The sequence below is a fragment of the Numida meleagris genome, chromosome 3 (genome assembly GCF_002078875.1).
Source record: "Numida meleagris isolate 19003 breed g44 Domestic line chromosome 3, NumMel1.0, whole genome shotgun sequence".
Classification (NCBI taxonomy): Eukaryota; Metazoa; Chordata; class Aves; order Galliformes; family Numididae; genus Numida; species Numida meleagris.
Genome location: NC_034411.1, coordinates 6,780,187 through 6,799,964, shown reverse-complemented (window position 1 = coordinate 6,799,964; position 19,778 = coordinate 6,780,187). Strand labels below are relative to the sequence as shown.

Here is a 19,778-nt window from a genome sequence, read left to right as displayed (position 1 = left end):
AGTTCCAGAGGGAAGCTCAGCAGGTATAAAATAACAGGGTGCTTTTGCAAGGAGTTTGTAAATGCTCCACCACAAGCTTAAAAAGTGAACTCCCCAAAATGCAGAGTTGCATTATCAGTGCTGATCTCAGATTCATAGTGCTGCTCACTGTATAATTCATTAAGGAGTGAGCCTAATGAGCAGAAAGAATGCATTCTTCTACCACAGTGTAGATTACATTCCTGAGTAAACCGCTCATTTTTACTTCTGCCCTGCAACACTTTGCATATGCTGTCAATTACTGCAGATTGGTTTCTTGTTGAATCAACGCAGTTTGGTGGTAGTGCCCCTTTGAAAGTTAAAGATAAGATGAGCATTGCAATGAGCTGATCAATCGTATGGTGCCAAACGTTTGTCAAATGGGATTTAATGAAAGAGGAGTGTCCTTGCTAACATGCTAAATCCAGTTTGTAATCCCCAGTATAACAAGAAAACAAAGACATTTCCATCCCCTCTTATATCAGGAATAGAGATAGGATGATGGAATGATGTGAACATAAAATAATTGTACACACAGAAGCTCATGCAAAAAGGCTTTGTTTGGAAGTGCTGGAAAGCCACTCACCCTGAAACAATGGGGCAAATTAGCATGCATCCAGCCCAAGGGTGCAAGCAGCACACACACACACTCCCAGTGACGGATGCTTAGCTCTTGCTGGGAGGTCACCACTACGAATCTCTCTTGAGAAGGCAGCATGTCAGATTTCAGACACTTTCCCTACAAATGGGCTTTTGCAGCTCAAAGGAGGAGGTGGGGGGAGCTTTTCGATCCAGATAATAAAGTCCATTTACATGAAAAGATGCCGCTTTCAATGACATGATTAATTTCGGAAATACCTGGCATCTGAATGAAGCAAAGACTTCAAGAGATGACTGATGATGAGAAAAGATAATTAGGCAAATGTCAAGAGTCAGTGTTTTGATTGGTGACTGAGAGGCTGGTCTGACTAGGTTATCGTATACTCATTCCAGATGGAAATGAAAGGACTTTGTAGGGAGAGCAGGATGATCCCTTCATGGTTAAAGGCAAACTCTCTTTAGGCCATAGATTTTTCCTGGGTTTTCCTCCACTGCAACCAGCAGTGAAGCTCCCCTGTTCCAGCAAGTATCCTATCTGAATGGCTTTTCAAACAGTACTGGACCAAGCTTTCCCTGTTTAAATATTAACACAGTTGAGTCACGATCAATCCATCTTGCATTTTAACATTGAGCGGACTTTGCCTTTTTGAAACATCTTGAGCTGTCTTCTCCCCAGCTCTCTAGAGCTAAAAGATGATATTGCCATTTTGCAGAGAGGACAAAAGATGGTTGGTTCCCCACGCCTCTCCTCAGTTTCCCACCAAGTGTGCGGTCCAACTCTGAGTGTGGTGCCCTCCACAGGATGGAGAACAGACCGAAGAGGATGCTGCGGGCCCCAGCGAGGCCTACTCTGACAGGACTGCCCTGTTGGGATTGACGGATTACCTCCCGTTCAGAAAAGGGAGCATTCACAGAGCCCTCTCCCTAATCCATCACGGCACTCCAGGTTGTGCTTGCCACTGCTTGCTCCTTTTCCACGCACGCTGCTTTTGATTTGTGGGATGCGCTGGCTTTATGCAGGCATACTTAATCCTCGGCGGGAAAACCACCGATCCTGGAGGCCTCAGTGGGCTTCCCAACCTGTTTTCAGATGAGCTGACAGCACAGCACGCTTCGTTTCTGTACCGCTACGGGCCTGCTCACCGCCTAGCAAAGCAGCTGCTGGCGAAGGCCTGCTCTGGGTAGGAGCGGACGATGAAGCACTGCTCTGCTAAGTCATACCTAATTTGGCCAGCCATCCAACGCCGAGGCTGCTATTAGTTAATCTTCATGTAATTTGTTAAAGTAGGCTTTATGAAGTACTGGAAATAATCGTCTCCCTCCCCCCTCCTGAATCCCGTGGCCGCGCACGGTTAGGGGTTTAATAACAGACTGTATCGTGCAGTCAGAAATGGTGAAGGTTTTATAGCAGTGCATTAGCCAGAGGTGGATAACCTATCTCTAGAGGCTTGATTGACTGGAAACATATTCTCAGCCTGCTTAAAACTGCTTAGAGTGTGTCATGGAGGTCCCCCAAAATAAAACGTTCAGTGTATTTAGTGAAACCCTACACCCTAAGTACATGTAAGGGCACTGTAAGATACTAATTAGGTTGTAACATAAAACACCATAAAAAGCAAAGCATGACATACAAAAAAATGTTTAAGTTCTGGCCAGCTCTTTCATGTTAGAGAAATACATTAAAAATATATTCATAGCAAATATACTGAGGTTTTGAATAAATCTGTTTCTAATAGTAGCCTATAGCTGGAAGAGATATTGCTCATTATGGAGAAATTTCTACTTACATTTGTCTTCAAATATTAGAAACTATTCCTATTTACTTTTTATTTGTATAAAATAAAAAATCCAGCTTCCACAAAGACCAGCCAATTATCATTATGATGACCATGGTCAAAACATGCATGCCCAACACTTTTTTTCCCAGACTTTTCCCCAGGAAAGGTACGGAAAACAATACCACATGAGAATAATGACTCTCCATGATGGCACACAAAAGTGGGATATTTATAACAATAACAATATTAATAACAATAATTACAGAAGTAAAACGTAAAAGTACGGCTCAAACACTTTTCACTGAATCCTTTCACTGAAAGGAACGTTTTCAAGTTGTGGCTCAAGAAATAACTCTCAAAGTACAATAACTATGTCTTCTTTCTTTCAGCATCCATAAATTCTGATATTCTTAGTATTTTATTTTTTTTAAGCATTTGTTGTCAGCCAAAAGATTTTCTACATGTTTATACATGTTTCTTTTGTTATCTAGTGACACTCAGCTATGCCACACTGTATAAATTAGAAACACAGACTCCTTAATAATGTAGTGAATTAGTGTAATTTTTAAACATTTAAGAATATAATTATTTACCTGCATTAGAAATATTAACATAAAACATGTGTGCAGTGCTGAAAGAAGTAGACCTCAGAGCTGTCAAGTATAAATCTAAATCTATCAAACAAAATTACGTGTACATATGTAGTTGTCTAAGAAGAAAACTTTAGTAGGACAGATCCCAAAGTCTTTATAAACACCTCTAATGACACATACATAAATATATTTTGCATCATAAAAAAAATAAACAAAAATATATAGATTTAAATATTATCATACCACTACTAAGAGATACCTTTTGCCAAAATCTTGGTATTGTTGCATGTTATTGAAAGAAGTTCTAATTTAATAAATAAATTGCTAGCTGGGTTCAAACTAAACACCAATCATATATGTTTGTTGCTGTATGTGCACAAAGTTACGTATTCCAAAACCCCTTGTTAGGAAACAAGCTGCATTTTATCAATGAGTATATTCTTCTTGGTCTTTTATGGCTTTGCTTTAATGTGGACGGCCACTTTTCCTCCTTTGTTTGGAAAAGGTACAGTTTATATTTCTTCCCGGATTTAGCATTTCCCTGGAAGGTTTTTGTGATTAACAATATAATAATTTTATTGAGTTATTTCAGACTCAAATGACTGAGCCTGAAGGGTATTCCAGATTTACAAGATTTTACTAATAACTAGGCTCCCCTTTGTATTAAAACTGCTAATTAGTGCTTTTAAACAGCTCAACATTAAATTCTTTGAAGGCACCATATCAAGGGCTGATATAAAACTGTTTATGTAGGATATATAAAATAAGAAGGTGTTAAACCCAACACAAATTGAGTGGCAGGGGGTTCCCTAAAGTGCTAATTTTATGTTTGTTTTCGTCTCATTTAAAGTTAAGATGTCTGCATTACAACAGTGAAGTGTAACATGTTTTACATACAGATTAAGCAAAATGTGTCAATTTATGAGCCTTATTTGCCTGGAGAGGTAGTCACTAGTAGTTTCATCAGTGCTTTTATGCATGCTTATATATGTGCATGTGTTTTTGTATGCGGGTACACAAAAATGTGTGTGTGTGTGTACACATAGCTCTGTGAGCACCCGCACACAGAGGAACTCATTTTTACGTCCTTATTAGCGAGCCTCTGCATGGCCCTTCACTTCAGTGATTATGGAAAACTTATAACTAATTAATTATGTGAGATTGCTCATTTAAAATTTTTAAATATTTCATTTCATTTAAATACACTGTGACATTTTAAGGCCACATTTTGTTTAATTGGTATTGCTAAACAGAACTGATTTATACACACTGAGGATATCAGATGGCTGTAATAGAGAAATAAATGACTTGTCAGCTGCATTTTATTCTCCTTTTCTCCAAGTCAGCCTCCAGAACACCCCAGAAATTCAGTAAAAACAAGGCGATTTTCACTCAAAAGCACTGCTTTCTTCTTATTAATGAACACCGAAAAACTGCTTCTTAGGAAAAAAAACAACATGAGAACAAACTTTTTTTTTTTGTTCAAAGCCATTGTTCATACCAATTTAATTCTGGACTGTGTTCAACAAGGTTCTAAAAATAATTGCCTTATCAAGTGAATTTCTGGCTATCATCAAGAACTGTGAATTGTACGAGAGTCTCAGCTGCCCATCTTCAGCAGCCTTCGCTTCGTGTCTTGAGAGCACCATCACTGTGCTCCACTCTCTGCACCCACTTTCACAGGTGTGATAATTGTTTTCTGATACATCTCTATATATGCCCGTAAGATAATGCAATATCCTGCAGATACTAGAGACCAGATCATGGAAGTGGAATAGCTCAGTGCAGAATCCTACCCAAGCTAAATGTACTCAGTGTGCAATTAATTGGTTTTTAGACTTTGATCTCGAGTACAGGTGTAGTCATTTCAGGGTTCACATGCAAAACTGATGAGAATTTATTTATGCAACCTAGTGGCTGTGCATAATAATCTGTTAAGAGTAATTTACATAGTTCCAAAAGTGTTTGATGCAAACATTAAGATGGAAAATGTCACTAAGGTAAAGCTGCAAGAGGTGGTGATCGGGGAATGAAAAACTATCTACCAGGCAGGATAACAAATACATCAATTTTATCTGCTAATGCTACTCTTACCGCAAAGAAATGGAAGTTAAGAATTAAATATCAACCCTTTGCGTTGTACAGTAAACTTTTTGAGAGTTCCCGTCTTAAACTGCACTCAGTTCTGCCTTTTCACTTACATTAGACATCAAGATCTGGCTGCACTGGCCAATGTACAAACATATGGTAAAAACAGACTTTTCTCATAGATATCAGTCTGAGTAGACTGCCTGTTCATAGAAGGATGAGAATGTAAGAAGAATATGAGCAATAGCATCTTTGTGAGGCTGTTACTTCAAGAAGAGGGCTTCACCACTGTGCTATGTTTACTTAGGCAAGCGTTTTTCTCTTTTGTAGGATGAATCACTTACTTTGCAACCAATGGTACACTGAGCTCAAATGTTTCGGTCTGTTTATTTTATATGCATGCACGAAAGCAGTGGGTGGAAATGAATTGGCAAAACTCAAGATTTTCTTAGCATGATCTTGAGTAAAATCCAGTGTGGCTTTTTAAAACTTTATTTCAAATGCCTGTTAAATCTTTACCTCATTCCCAAAGCATACAATCACTGGCATTCTCAAGGCAGCAGTAGTAATGCTGTCCCCACAGCTTCAGGAGCAAGCATAAGCATTTGCAACTAATATATGCATCTCACCACACACTGAAGTAACTAGAAAGATGTATATTGTTCGATGTTTCAAATTCAAGGTGAAATTCCATACATAGTGCTTTATAGTTGCCTCTGTATTAGAACCTAAAACACGTTAATATCCCATTTTCATGGTCTTTGTTTCTTGGTTCCTAACTTAGCTTCCCTGGGAGAGCCTCTGGGAGCAAGAAAAATTGGAAAGTTGCCATGACTCTCATTCTGCCCTGACACATGTGTTGGTATGCTTCAGAGCAGCCTAGAGGCAGCCTCGACAAATAACATCTGGCAGTTTGCCTCCACAACTTGCATTTATCCTACTGAACTTTAGGCACACACACTGAGGCATCTTTGGTGGGAGCCCATCACTTTGTTTCCTCTCTAGGCAATAAAGAGAGGCATATCCAAAATGGGCATCCCCAAGGCACATGGGATTTGGTTTTCTTTATGAATTAATCTCATAAAAGAAAAGCAGTTGTGATGTGAACTCCAAATGCAGTAGAAATGGGGGAGTAGCTCTGCTAGTTCTCCTTTTTGTAACTTTGGAAGCCTGGCCATTAAACCAATTGTTTATTAAACCAGCCTCTTTACAATAGATACACAGGTAACACCAGCTTTTACTCTACAGCGTCAAAGAGCTGTCCATAGCTAAGCATTTGGAAAAGTCAAAAAGTCTGTCTATATGGTCATTTGCTCTACCAGGGGACATACCAACTTCCTACTTTGCTTCTGTGTGAACTTACTGTTCTGAAGAGTTGCTTCATATGACTGCATGACAGTCCAACTCCTAATAAATCCCACCTGACTGGAATGAATTAGGTCTGGGAATATGTGTTCCAGATTATTAACCAGCACCTTTGCAAGTAACTTACCATCCACATTTATTAAAGATATTGGGTGATAATTTGTGCAGTGTTCTGGATCTCTCCCTGGTCTAAGAATTATGATAATTAGTGCTCAGAGAGAAGATGTCATTCATATGTTTCTCAGGGTGCAGAGAATAGCATATCATTACACTCCTTTTAGATTTGAGATGGATAACTCCAAGACTATTCCTATCTTTTAACCTTGGTCAGCCAGGAGACCACTTGGCCAAGGAGATGGATGCTCAGTGTGAGGGTCAGGATGGTTCAGAGGGCTGCAAAGTGAGAGATCACTCCAGGAGGAAGGACCAGTGAGAAGCCCTGCCTCAGGCTGATACAAGCATTGGTGCCACGCAGTGACCACTCTAAAAAGCCTTTTAAGACCTAAAAAAAATGCAGCAGGCAGAAGATAAATTACCTTCTGCATTTGGAGACATCAGAAAGTGGGGCTTTGAACTCTAGGAAATAATTTAAGAGAGAATAAAGTAATAAATTCCCACAGGAACCTAAATATTAAATTCACTTCTGTTAGTGGACATTCACTTCCCAAAGTCCTCAGAACTACATGTGCACTGGTCCCAAGCAATCAGTCTGCCAGAATATCCCAAATCGAAAGCTTTACTGTTACCCACGTATTGCAGAGATTCAGGAGATGTTTAGCCATGTCCTCCACCTGAGTTACACTGGTGCCACAGTGTTATCTGAAAATCTCTAGCCTTTAGATTCCTCTGTTTGAGCACGATGTCTTCACATCATTTTCCTGGAAGAGAAAGTAATCTGTGTTGCCGCATCTTTATTTCTATCTACACTCAGGCAAACACACAAAGGACTGTGATAACAGTATCATAAAGTCAGTTTTCTTCCCTGATCTGTAAACTTAGCTTATTCCGTAGTTAGCCATTGCACCGTGCAATAATTTCCATGGTGCTATTTTGGGGGATGAAAAAAACCAACTTTCTCCTTCAACAACATATTCCTGCTTGACTTTCATCAAAGACTTAAACAGCCAAGGGCTTTTAGCATCTCATTTCACTTACACACACAGGCCATTATAACCTGCATAAACAAGGATGACAAGTTGAGATTAATGAAGGTCCCAAAGTGACAGAACAATTTAATTGTCAGAAATCATAGGAGGTGAACTTTGCCAGTGTATTTATATAAGACTGCCATAGTCTAAAATCTTCCCTAATTGATTATGACCAATAAGTAATAACACTGGAAGCGGTTTTCTGGTATACAAATAAGAAATGAACCAAAACAGTTAATAGAGGTATTAAGATGCATAATATAAGAATATTAGATTGATAAAATAAATGACCAATAACACTCTGCAAATAACAGTAGTGTTTACACTTCAAAGTAGAGCAGAGGAAAACTGCAGCACTGACAAAAGTCAAATGAAGTGGTCTGGTTATAAAAAAAGAACTTGCAACAATCCTGCAGAGATCCTTGCAATGATACAACTACAGCAGAGGCAAGCAGCGATCCATGTGAATCTGCGGTGCAATACTGTTCCTTCATGTCTCTCGTACTGATTACTTTGAGAAAGTTTAAAGATCATCTTTGACGGAATCTTAAAAACATCATGTATGTTTGTTCGGAAGGAGGAAAACCAGTGTTGTGTAAACACGCATATTCGCATGGATTTCTGATATTAATTGAGGGGGGCAAGCCACACAAAACCTCTTTTCTAACCTTTGGAAGAGTCATCAGGTAATTCAAAGCTCAAAATACAACCCACAGCTCTTTGCATTTTGGAATTCCACAGGCTCATTCAGTTGTTGCCTAAACATACGATTGCCTTTAGAGCTCACTGCCTCAATCGGAAGCCTGCTCAACCTGTTCCCTTGCCTTCCTATGATCATATCTCCTTATTTTTCACTTCCACGTATCCTGTCTTATGTCCCATTTATATCTTCTAGTCAGGCTTCTCCAATGATCCCAAGCAAATCATCAAGTTAATTTGAATGATAACTCTTAGAGAGCTGGAATAACCTCTCTTTATGTGTTTCTTTTTTCTTCCATTTTTTTTCTCCTTTTCCAGAAGGTAAGTAACTAACTGTGCTGGCAGTATTCCCCATTCTAAATATAAAAAATCTCTCTCCATTCCAGTAATATTTTACTTAAATGGCTGCCAGAGATGGCTGTATAATTGATCCTGCCTTAGAGCAGCAGAACAGAATAGATGGCCTACGGAGTTTCCTCCCAGTCTTACATTTCAATGATTCTCTAATGATAAAGGAAAAAGGCAGCACTTAATGCATTTCACTCATATCACCTCATAACTGTCCCTCCACATGACTAAATCAGGCTCATTTCGCAATCTTGTCCTCCTGTTTACAATGGCACGTGTCAACTTAGCTATTCCAAACTTTGTCCAATAGGCAAACCAAACAGGATACCGTAGACCAAGCTCTGACTCAGTATACATGAGCTGTCCTCACTAGATCAAAGGCAAAGGTAAATATAGCTGAGGCAGAAATTGTCTCCATATGTCACATGCAGTCTAACTGGTGTTTTATAAAATGATACTTACTGTCACCAGCAATCTGTGAAAACACTCCCAGTTTCTCCGGGATCTTCCCCTTGACATTCTTTTCAAACGCTTTGAAAAAGGTTAGGTATTAGGAGGACTTTTTGCAAGCAGAAAGCCTGAATTTGCTTTTCAACAAGAACCTGAAAACCTCAGTCCCAAATACATTTCATGCCTTTGGAGCTCAGAAAGAAAGTGCCCACATTTCAATTTAGATTAGTTAGACCCGTCTTGATAAAAGCTGAGGTCTGACTAACCCTCCTCGCTGCTGCTTTGAGTGGGCTATGGGCTGCGTTAAGGGCAAACTCTATCCTCTCAAGTTTAGCTTCTCCCTCCAAGAATACATTATCTGCAGGATTTTTAGCGCATATTTTTGTTTTTGTTTTTGAAAGTAGCCAGACAAATACTTTGTATAAACTTCCTTCAGACAGCAGATAACTTCTAGCTGCTGCTTGGCTGACAAGTTTTGAGAAAGGAGTAACTAAAATTCATGATGTGCTTCTGGTCCCCGATGCGTTTTAATTCTTTGATCAGATAAACACAATTGCTTCAAAAAAAAAAAAAAAAAAAAAAGTACGTGTCTTGAACGATCAAGAAAATGAATTCAGAATGTGCTTTCACAAGCAGTTAAAGTTATTTACAGAGAGGCTGGGCCTCTGCAGTCTTTCCCCCATAACATCTGTAGTGTTTATTTACAGAATGTAAAGGAAAAGGAGAATGAATGTAACCCCAAAGGGTTAACAAAATGTCCTTTTGGGGGAAGGCTCAGGTCACACTCCTATTGAGCCAACTTAGGCATTCAAGCCTTTTAATATCATTAAAATCCTCACCGATAACAGAACCCGAGCTCCTCAGCCTCCTTATGCCACCCCCAGTTCAAACACTGGGAGCCCAGCTCACAGAGGGTTGGGAAGGACGAGCCCCAAACATCACGCTTTGGCTCTGGCACTTTTGCTTGATAAGTCCAAAACAGTCCAGCCTGACAGGCCCTTTATATGCAAGCTTGAAAAATAACCTATTTAGCATTCCCCAGTTCCAGCACATGATTTCACTGGGAAACTATGCAAAAGATACTTTGGAAATAAATATGCACAAGAAATTACAACTCTGTCTGAATGACCCCCTACCTTGGAATGTCTAGAACTGTGAGAATTATAAGGTCAGGAAATATGTACAGGCCTAGTGCCTCGAAAAGTTACTATTCCTTATTAGGAATCTGCACAGACATGGAAGCAGGAGTTGTATAAACTAAAAGGAAGATTTTTTCCTGTCGCTTACATGCCTAGTCCTTGACCTATCCCATTTATAGTTTCCTTTAAGATACTATGCATTGCAAGTTCATTTGTTTCCTAGTAGTCCTCCAGCAGCGATCTGCAGATCCAGCCAATCCTTCAGGCAGAGAAGGGCTATGTAAGCAGAAGCTTGAGATTTATATGCCTGTAAAATCACAGGTATTCATTTATATCGCTGCTAACAATTTTGAGCTCCAACTCTACCGTTTCCAGGTAAAAGGTATCCTTATTCTCTGTCTGAAAATTTTAAATGCAGACATATAGAACTGTTTAGTCTGCTTTACTATAAATAGGAGGTAATATGTTATTTCAAACAAAAAGTATACCATAAACTACACACTTAATTTTGACAGATTGTGCTTTCCTATATATGGCTCGGTCCTGCTGTGCTTTCATGGATCAAACTCCCATTGACTGCAGCTGTGTCTCCTAACAGTGCAATTCCAAATACTGCCTTTTGTTGTATTTCACACCTACAGGTTTTTTTCCTAATCCCTTCCTCTGCATAAAAGTACTGTACTTTGCAATATCCAATTGTAGGCTTGCACAAGCTACACAAAAGCTTCTTACGATCTGAGAAGTGCTTGCAAGAAGCAATCTTCTCCTTTGCCTTTCCTCTTCCCCCCCCCCTCCCCTGCCTCACTCAAATGTCTTGATTAGACAACCAAGTCTCAAAATTCAGGAGAGTACCACTGCTGTAGATAACCCCCAAAATCTGCGAAAGGAAAACAGCAGCTTTTACATCAGAGATAAACTTTCCGCTAAAATTCTCCTTCGTGTCACCCCCTGGTTTGCAGTTAAATGGCACGGAGTGTTTACTCTTCCAGTGAACAAGCCCATTATATGACTTAAAGTGTTAGCGTACACAGCACTGACATGTCCATTACACCCATGCATACTGATACCTAGATTACAGAGAAGTTCAGGTTACCCAGTTAAGAACTTGAGCTGCATTTTGGAAACCGAGAATTGGGAGGGAGGTCTAGCTGGGCTATTTCAGCTCTGATAAAGGCATCGTCTGTTTGCAGAACCTTGGTCCACCAAGTGCCAGAAGGAGGAGAGTGGGTCTGAAGAGAAAGACCCAAGCCCAAATGTCAATCCAAAGTGCTGGCTCATAGTTAAGCCTCTGGGAACTGAAAAAGGAAACCGATACGTGGCTTGTCCTCCTGTCAGAGTGGAAGAGCGGGCTGGAGGATAGATGAGGATAAAACGCACTGTATGGGTCACGGTCACACTCAGGGCGACTTGACAACCTGCCTCCACACTTGCATGGGGCCTCACACTCCAGGCCAAATGGCCCACATAGCCACTGACACAAATATCAAGTTACAAAAAAGGAAATCCAAACCCTGTTGTGCTGGAAATGTGGCCCAGCCAGCACTTGCTTTCTCAGGGCTTTATAGTAAAATCAGGGCAGAGTTTGCAAAATCTCTTTGTGATTTGAGCCTACGGTTGCTTATCGGAGAACGTCAGCTTTAATTAAAATGAACCAAAAGAAGTATAAAAGTTTTTCCGAGCCTTTAGTCAACCTGAAAACCTAGGCACTGTAACTGCCAGAAACGTCCAGTGACTTAGAACTGCAATACCAAAAAAACATCTCAGAGTGGGGAATAAGGCTTGTGCCTTTGATGCTGCTCTTGCAAGGGGTCTGAGTCCCAGTTAGGAACGCTGTGGGCTGGCAGCCCCGCTCCGTGCTGGTATAAACAACACACATCCAGCAGTGCGCCTTCCTCCGCACTTGGACACCGCCGTGCCGTGAATCGTCTCAGGTTAATGGGAGAATCTCTAATGACTTCAATGGGAACAGAATTGAACCTTAAGCAGTTGTCAGAGGACGGCACAGATAAAGGCAGCTCTAGCCACTTCCATTTTATTTAAAGATGTTGTTACGTGCTTTGACAGTTCAACTCTGCACATTTAAACATTCCGTTACTGCAGCTTTAGCGAAAGTGATTCTCTCTAGCAATACAAATCTCTGGTTACCAAACATTTACTTTATGCTCTCAAAAAGATAATGTAACAACATTCTGCGTTTTCTGTTTCCAAATAAAAGGAATTCACAATATCCCCTTGTGTTATTGTTACGGACCGTACAGCTAAATTTAACTCCTTTATCTCATGCTGATCTTTCAAATAAAGTTCATTATTATATCAAGTATGTTCACGGTTAGCGATTATTGTTTAATATTAAACACCCTTCGCCAATAAAGGTCCATATATAATTGACTGTTACAACCTTGGTTACAGCTGTTCCAATAATAAAGGCTCTAATTAAAATCACATTCAGATTTCCGAGATAACCACTTCAGCCCTGCTCACATAGCAAGCAGTACCTTGGGTAACTGTCCCAGGGACCAGAGGGAGATCGCTTCTCCAAGCAAGCCCTCGATCAGCAGAAGACTGCAGGATCAGTTCCTCTGTTTCATTTGGTAACGATGAAGAAAGGGCTGAAATTTTGGTGCTGTCGGGCATCATTCTCACCACTCAAACTCTTCAGCGGCAAGAAGTCCATGTGAACTTTTGAACTATGAGACTTAGCTAAAAATCTATGCCAATTTCTTTAATTTTCTATGATGTTCTTAGAGAAATAATTTTTTAATAGTTTCCTAATATCAATGTAGCTAAGATTAGCATCTGTGAATTGTGAAATTTCTTCTGTTCCCTCTGATATTTTCTCCTGTATTTCTTTCCCATTCAATCCCAACATTAAAAGAGTTTAGGGCAAATCTATATCTATGTATTTAAATTTGGCACAGAGGATGGTATTATTCTGAGATAAAACTGGAAGAATCATCATTGCTTGTAACTGGAAAATGAGATCACCTCATTTGTGTGTAATATGTCATGGTGAAGAAGGAACATGCCATTCCTAAGAGCACTGAGATTAGATGCAAAAAATTGCAGTGGTTAAAAAGTAAAATCACCGAATTCAGAAGTCAATTTTGTGGCATGGATTTTTTATACTACATATGAAGCAAATAATAGGCCAAACGGTACATTGGCTTAACAGGAGAAAGCAGAAAGGATAGGATGAAGCCTTCTTATCCATTAAAGAACAGTAACTCCTAAAGACCTGCTTCCTGGAAAGCATGGCTGGTACTTGAGGAGATACTTCTGTACCTGCTGTCCCCAGAACCTGTAACCACAACCATTTCACAGTTCCTCCCTGGAACTGAGAAAAGTTTATTCTTTTCTGAACTGTGCTCCTTCCCACAACTGATAGAAGTGCAACTCCATGTGTTAACCTTTTACATGAAACCAGCCATAATATTCCTGTTTCCTCGTAAGGAGCTGTATGAGTGTATGTGAGTAATAGCTAGAACTACCACCAGAGACTATCAATGCCCCCTTGCCCAGCTGCCAGCCCAGTGGCAGATTCTGTGGGGATCTGTAAGGACTGACATGGGTGGAGTTGAACTTGTTCTGGATTTACTGTCACCTCACCAAAACATTCCCAGGTATGCACTCCACGCAAATTTGACTTCACCATCAACAGCATAAAGGAATCTCCCACAGTATTCTGCTCCTGCTCTTCCATTTATCTTCCACCCAAAGAAGTACTCAGCTTAAAGAACTGTGACTCTTATGCCAGCAGGAACAGGCAACTCTCATGCATAAATGAATGGGTTCTTGCCCTGGGAATCTAACCTTACAATAAACCATTCCAATCAAATTTAGCAGAGCCAGATGTGTGAACCAGCCTATTTTCTTGACCTAGCCATCTTACCGCAGCGTAGTCCAATTTTCTTAATAATAACATTGCAAAGCACTAGCAATTCAACTCTTCCTTCTTTCTTCAAATAAAGCAGGCACGCAGGGAAATGAAAAACACTATGTCATTAAAGTGATAGAAATAAACATTCTTAAGTGAGAAAAGAAAATGAACAAAGTTCCCACCGGAAGACTACCTCATCACCACCACGGCTTCAGCTACAGGCCAAAATTTCAGCCAGTGCCCACCAGTGTTATTTCAGCCACTTCAAGGACACTACTCTAGTTCACACCCTCCAAAAAAAACCAACCCTAGCACATGACCGTGCAATTATGGCCAGGCAGTCTTGACCGCTGGTTTCTGCATTGCTGAGTCATCCTGAAACACTCCAGGAGAAGAGCTATGCCATCTAAGATGTCCTTTTTTTCTCCTCTTTATCCAGCTCTGGCGGGTTGAAGCTTTCTTTGCCCTTCATGCACCTATATTCCCCTGCCTTGAGGGGTGGATTTGAAAGGCAGTGTCAGAGATCCTCAGCAGGAATGAGATGTTGCCAGTTTTCATGCAGACTCCTAACTCATCTGAATTGCTCCACACTGGGTGCGGTGATTTAGGAAAGCCCCGCTGATGTGCAGAGCTATTTTGCAATCATGACCTTATGTTCATCTGTTTCATTTAAGTGAATGAACACTACCGTGAAAATCTTTGCTTTTGAGCTTCCTAGCATTTTAAATTTCTACTCAAAATCTGCATTGAGAAAGGGGTTTGCTGTTTATGTACAGATATAAAACTTATTTGTTTGTATGAGGGTAATGTACCAGGCTAAATAAAAATAACCCTACGCTGCACGAAAATGAATTTTGGGTAGTTCAAAGCAGTGACGTACAGCATGCTGATCTACAGAAGACCAGTCAGCCCACTCTTCCTCCAGCCCTTGGAGTACTAGTTACATAGGATAGTATTGGGTTTAGTAGCACTCTTCTCATTGCTTCATTACAAACTGCTCTGCAAAGCAGCTCTGCTGTTCAGTCAGAGTCAGTGTTTCTGTCGTCACCCATTATTTTCTGAAAAGGCTCAAGGAAAGGTATCTCTTGGACCTGTGATGTCAAGAGGGAAGCAAGTTTCACACCTGATCACTAAGGTTTCCTGCACATGCCTGCAATGAGCCTTCGACTTCTGGCCATTTCTCAGTGCCTGACAAAGCATCCTTATTCAGCTCTAGGTCAGAACCCCTTACCTGTCATAAAGACAGATCCACTTCCCACCAGCCCTCATCTAAGAAGTGCACATACACGATGTATGTTTTAATGTAATACAGGGCTCCCCTAGTTGTGTCTCAGCTTCTCCTACCTGGCACCAAAGCCTGATTAAATATTAACGTGGGGTGGGTCCTATTATTTCCTGACTTCCGAGAATCCATTGGTAAATTGAGATCTAGCTGCTAAAAATTTCTGACACAACATAATTTGTATTGAACCCCCTTTCCTTGCCAGAGTGCCAGTGTTAATAAATCAGGCTGTTCACATTGAATAAATCCATTTAAATACTTATAAAATATTAAAGATGCATTTGGGAAAAGCCTCTAAGGTGATTGTTGCACCCATGCACCTCACAGTAACTAATTTATTAAAGAGTTTGCAAACCTGGGAAAGAAGGGAAAAGAAAAATGGTTTCATAAACCAAGAGCAGAAGCCAATTTTTCAGCTCAGATGATGAAAGGAAGCATGCATTTCTAATCAAAAAGACAGATACGCCTTTTCTCTCCCACCATTCCCTCAACAGCAAAGTGCCTTTTCATCATCAACAACACTCCATTCCTAATGTCTGCTGAGGCCTTTCTGCACCTTCTCCATACACTAGTAATGTACACACAGCATCCCTTTGAAACAAGAGCCCATTAGCCGAGGCAGACTACCTTTTCACATGGAGTCCTTCCGTTGGTAGTCATCAGTGGAGTGCTAAATCATTCCAACTGGGCATGCTCACAGCATGGCAGCGGGGTAAACAGATATTTAGAGACACAGACTGAGAATTGCTTTTCTACCTTTCTCGAAGGGTGTTTTCTTTTTTTTTTAGGAAAGGTCATAAACTACACAGGGAACATCAAGCTCTCCTCTCTCACCCCCTTCCCTCCTCCCTTAAGCACAGATTTTTTTAACAAATCCACTTTTGCTTACACCCAGGTCATCTGTAATTTTAGACCTTCAACCACCAGCCAGTCCCCTTTAAAGATTACATAGTAAATGCGACCATAAATTTGCCCCACAATAAGAAACGAGTTTGAGCATGCCCTGAAAGAGGGATTTATGTGATTGTTTTCCTTCCAGTGGGCGTGGTGAAGGGATATAGAAACTGTCAGCGAGAGCAGCAAGCGGGGTGATACTTCACAATAGCTACCTGAGTAATGCAGGAGAGATTACGCCTAAATTGAGGACTGCCATTTGAGAGGACAATTAATTTTCAGGCTGTCGCGAAAGCTCTGTTGACAATTCTCAGCTGAGATTTTGCTTCTCGGCGAGGGTTTAAACAGCTTTGTTCGATACAGGCAGTGGTACTGGTGCCATTCTTTGGGTTAAGTCTAGGGATTTTTTCCCCAAAGAAAAGCCTAATGCCTATTATTGTATTTCTTTCTTGACATGCAAGAAAGCTTTTGTGTGTTTTTTGTTAATGCTCACCTCTAGATCTTCACCTGAGACCACAACTCAGACAGCTGTTTTTTTTTGGAAGTGACTGGTTCAGTATCCTAATGCAGTTAGGCAGATAAAAACGGAAGCAACTAAACTACAAGCAGCCTGTGATCATATTTGGTCAGGAGTTTGCTTGTTACACTCCTTTGCTGGTCCCTTGCAAGCACCTAGGAGCACAATGGACTATAAGAATGGAAAATCTATTGATCTCTAACAATGTCACATGTGGGTAAGAAGCTTTTCTGCATGCCCAACTCATCCTACCAGTGAGTAACCAATTTTACAGCAAAAGACGGCAGATGATGGTTCCAGGTCCCCAAAGAGAAATTCCGGCCCCTGCCTGACAATAACACCAGAACTGCCTGGTTTTTTTGCTGTTGTTGTTTTTTTTTTTTTTTGCTTAAGTGACAACACTATCCCATCCAAGCTCACTGCAACCGCAGAATGGCATCACTACTGTGTGACCTGGGGCATGTTCTCCCAGCAGCGTGCCTAAAAGCAGGTGCCTAACTGAGCCACTGGGCAGCTTAGAGAGCCCAGGGACAAGAAACGATGGAGCTAAACTTTGGAAAAGGTCTTCTGTCACATCTAGGCCACTATGAATCTCCAGCTCGTGGTACCCGGATGGAAGCATCCCTGTTGGAAGTGGCTGGCCTTGCCACCGAGTCCAATTTATTACCAGTGACAAATTGTCTGTCAGGAGGCAGCTGCTTCGGACTGATATACAAATGTTTGTGTACAGAGACTGAAGGACGAAAGGGTTAATTATTCAAGAAACTCAGGCAGAAGGGGAAAAAAAAGTTCCAAGCTCAGGGAGGTTATCATTGCCTTTTGCGCAGGCTGGTTTTAATCACTTTCTTGTACCTCTCCCTGACTTCATTTATCAAGCCTTCACATAAAAGTTGCAAAGTGAGGTTATTCAGCGGATACCTCCATTCATCTCGGATGATTGACCAGGGTGGTTTGCAGTACAAGCTAACCTGGGTGATGGCATTCCTCCTGTTTTCATTGCACAGCCTGCTTTCATTTTATGCTGTAATTGTGTTTTCACAAAACCATAACCAAGCAGGCTGCAGATCCCAGGTTCCAGATTTATTTACAAACACCCTGACCAGCCCCCTCAGCCTTCTCCTGTTATCTGCTTTACGCTGCTTTGGATCTTACCGCCAGGAGTCTGGGGTGGATTAGCACAAGATAGGAACTAGATCCAATCTAACCAAGGGGACCTAATCAACCCGTCCTTCCTCCCCCACTCCTCCTCCTCAGAATAAATCCACGTCCTGCTTCCACACAAACTTTTCATGGGAATTGGCATCTGATATTAAATACCTCCTTCTGACTTTGCAGGAGCAGTGTGAGCCCCCAGAAGGTAACACAAGAGCTTGTGCTACTTGACAGAAAGAGGCAAACCTCTGCAATAAGCAACTCAGGAGACCTAAAAGAAGAGGACACCTCATCAGGGATCATCACCTCCACCAGATGGGCCATTAAGGTGAGTGAGGCAAGTTGTAGATCTTGTCCCCACTCAGGGTGAGTATATGTGGATGAAGAGCCATCTTTGTACAGCTACAAATAAGACAGAGTTGAAATTTTACCTGCTGAGAAGGCTTCAGAGCTGATCATGAGGCAAAATGTGCAAAAAACCTTTCTCCTACCTTTTACAGAAGTAAAACCATGAGAATCTGGATCCCTCTGATAAGTAAACAGTGGATCCACATATAATATGTTTTTTGTGCAGTTCAGAAACCTCAGCTGGGGTAAATCAGCATCTTGATGGCTCTGATTCCGTTCACACTGCTTCACTTCAAAACTTGATTCAAATTTTTCAGTGCACTTCCTTTGGGAAACACACGTTGACTGAGAAAAGCGCAATCAGTGATTGTGTAGAGTTCCTCTTGGCACTGTTCATCAGCAGTCACTTCCTAGGCAAAAGCCTTTTAGATAAAAGCAGCATTTCCATCCAAACGACCTGGACCAGTTTGGGTGGGGGAGAGGAAGGACGATGGGGCAGAATTGCCGAAGAAGTCTTTGTTCTATGTAAAGCATTCCAATAAGGTTTCAACCACAGAATATGGCAAGAGAACTGATCACAGGGGAAAATGTAATTAAAATACCTTTCTGCATTTTGCAGCCACAAAATCGCTGGCAAATCGTTGTAATCTGGCTTTGTTGAAGCAGAGGGCATGAGTCAATGCTCCAGGAAAGAGTTTCAGCTAAGTACTTTTCAAGTTAGTTGCCTTGCTCAGAGCCAGCGCAGAGCTTTGTACACTTTCTATTATAGAAACGCGACCCACAAGTGACTTTTCTTTCTGTCCTGTCCTTCCATTGCAGTGCTGGAGTCGCTCAGTGTATGCGTATGCCTGTTCAGGTGCAGCAGGCAGAAAAATTGAAGCTTCAGGCTGACAGAGATTCTGTCGCTGCTTTTTCACCCTTAAGTTTTGCTTCCACCTCTTAACAGCAGACTGTTTTTGTAGATTACAAATTAACTTTGATTGAGAACAGCAAGGAAATCCATCCAGCCTGAAGCAAGAACAGCCTTCAGGCAGGTGTTGGTAGGCTTTCTTTAGAAGGCCTCCCTGGATATGTAAAGACAGTTCATTAGTGCTGGTTTGTATATCACTGCTGCTATCTTGTTGACAACATGTTTGTGTCCAATCTGCTTTTGTCTGACTGCGATTCTAACAAAAATTCAGACAGAAATATTAACCAGAGAGGGATTCTCATTCATTATATCATTATCATCTCCTTCCAATTCCTAGCCTGCAAAGGTAGTTCTTAGATTGCACCTCTGACAAAAGAGTCTTCCACTATTGCTTTTGCTGGACTGAGTTCGTCTTCCAGAGATTATGTATTCTTGTTTTTGGTGTGTGTTTGTGTACTGAAATTGAACACTGAGATTAAAAGGAACCCTTGCCTCTTTCTGATCAAGGAACTGAACACTCCCAGACCCCTCAGTGACCTTTCAGGTGATGCTTTGGGGACTCTACAATCTTA

The 19,778-nt window shown here is 41.0% G+C and overlaps 1 long non-coding RNA gene across 4 annotated transcripts in view; it reads right to left on the bottom strand.

Annotated features, from left to right (window-relative positions):
- Positions 1-19,778, bottom strand: part of LOC110395582 — a 151,348-nt gene that overhangs the window by 31,391 nt on the left and 100,179 nt on the right. Inside the window, exon 7 of one of the 4 annotated variants that reach the window (XR_002436493.1) lies at positions 7,193-7,320. The exons of the other annotated variants lie outside the window; for them this stretch is intronic. This is a non-coding gene — a long non-coding RNA (uncharacterized LOC110395582). The remainder of the gene's footprint in view (positions 1-7,192; positions 7,321-19,778) is intronic. 4 annotated transcript variants of the gene reach the window in all.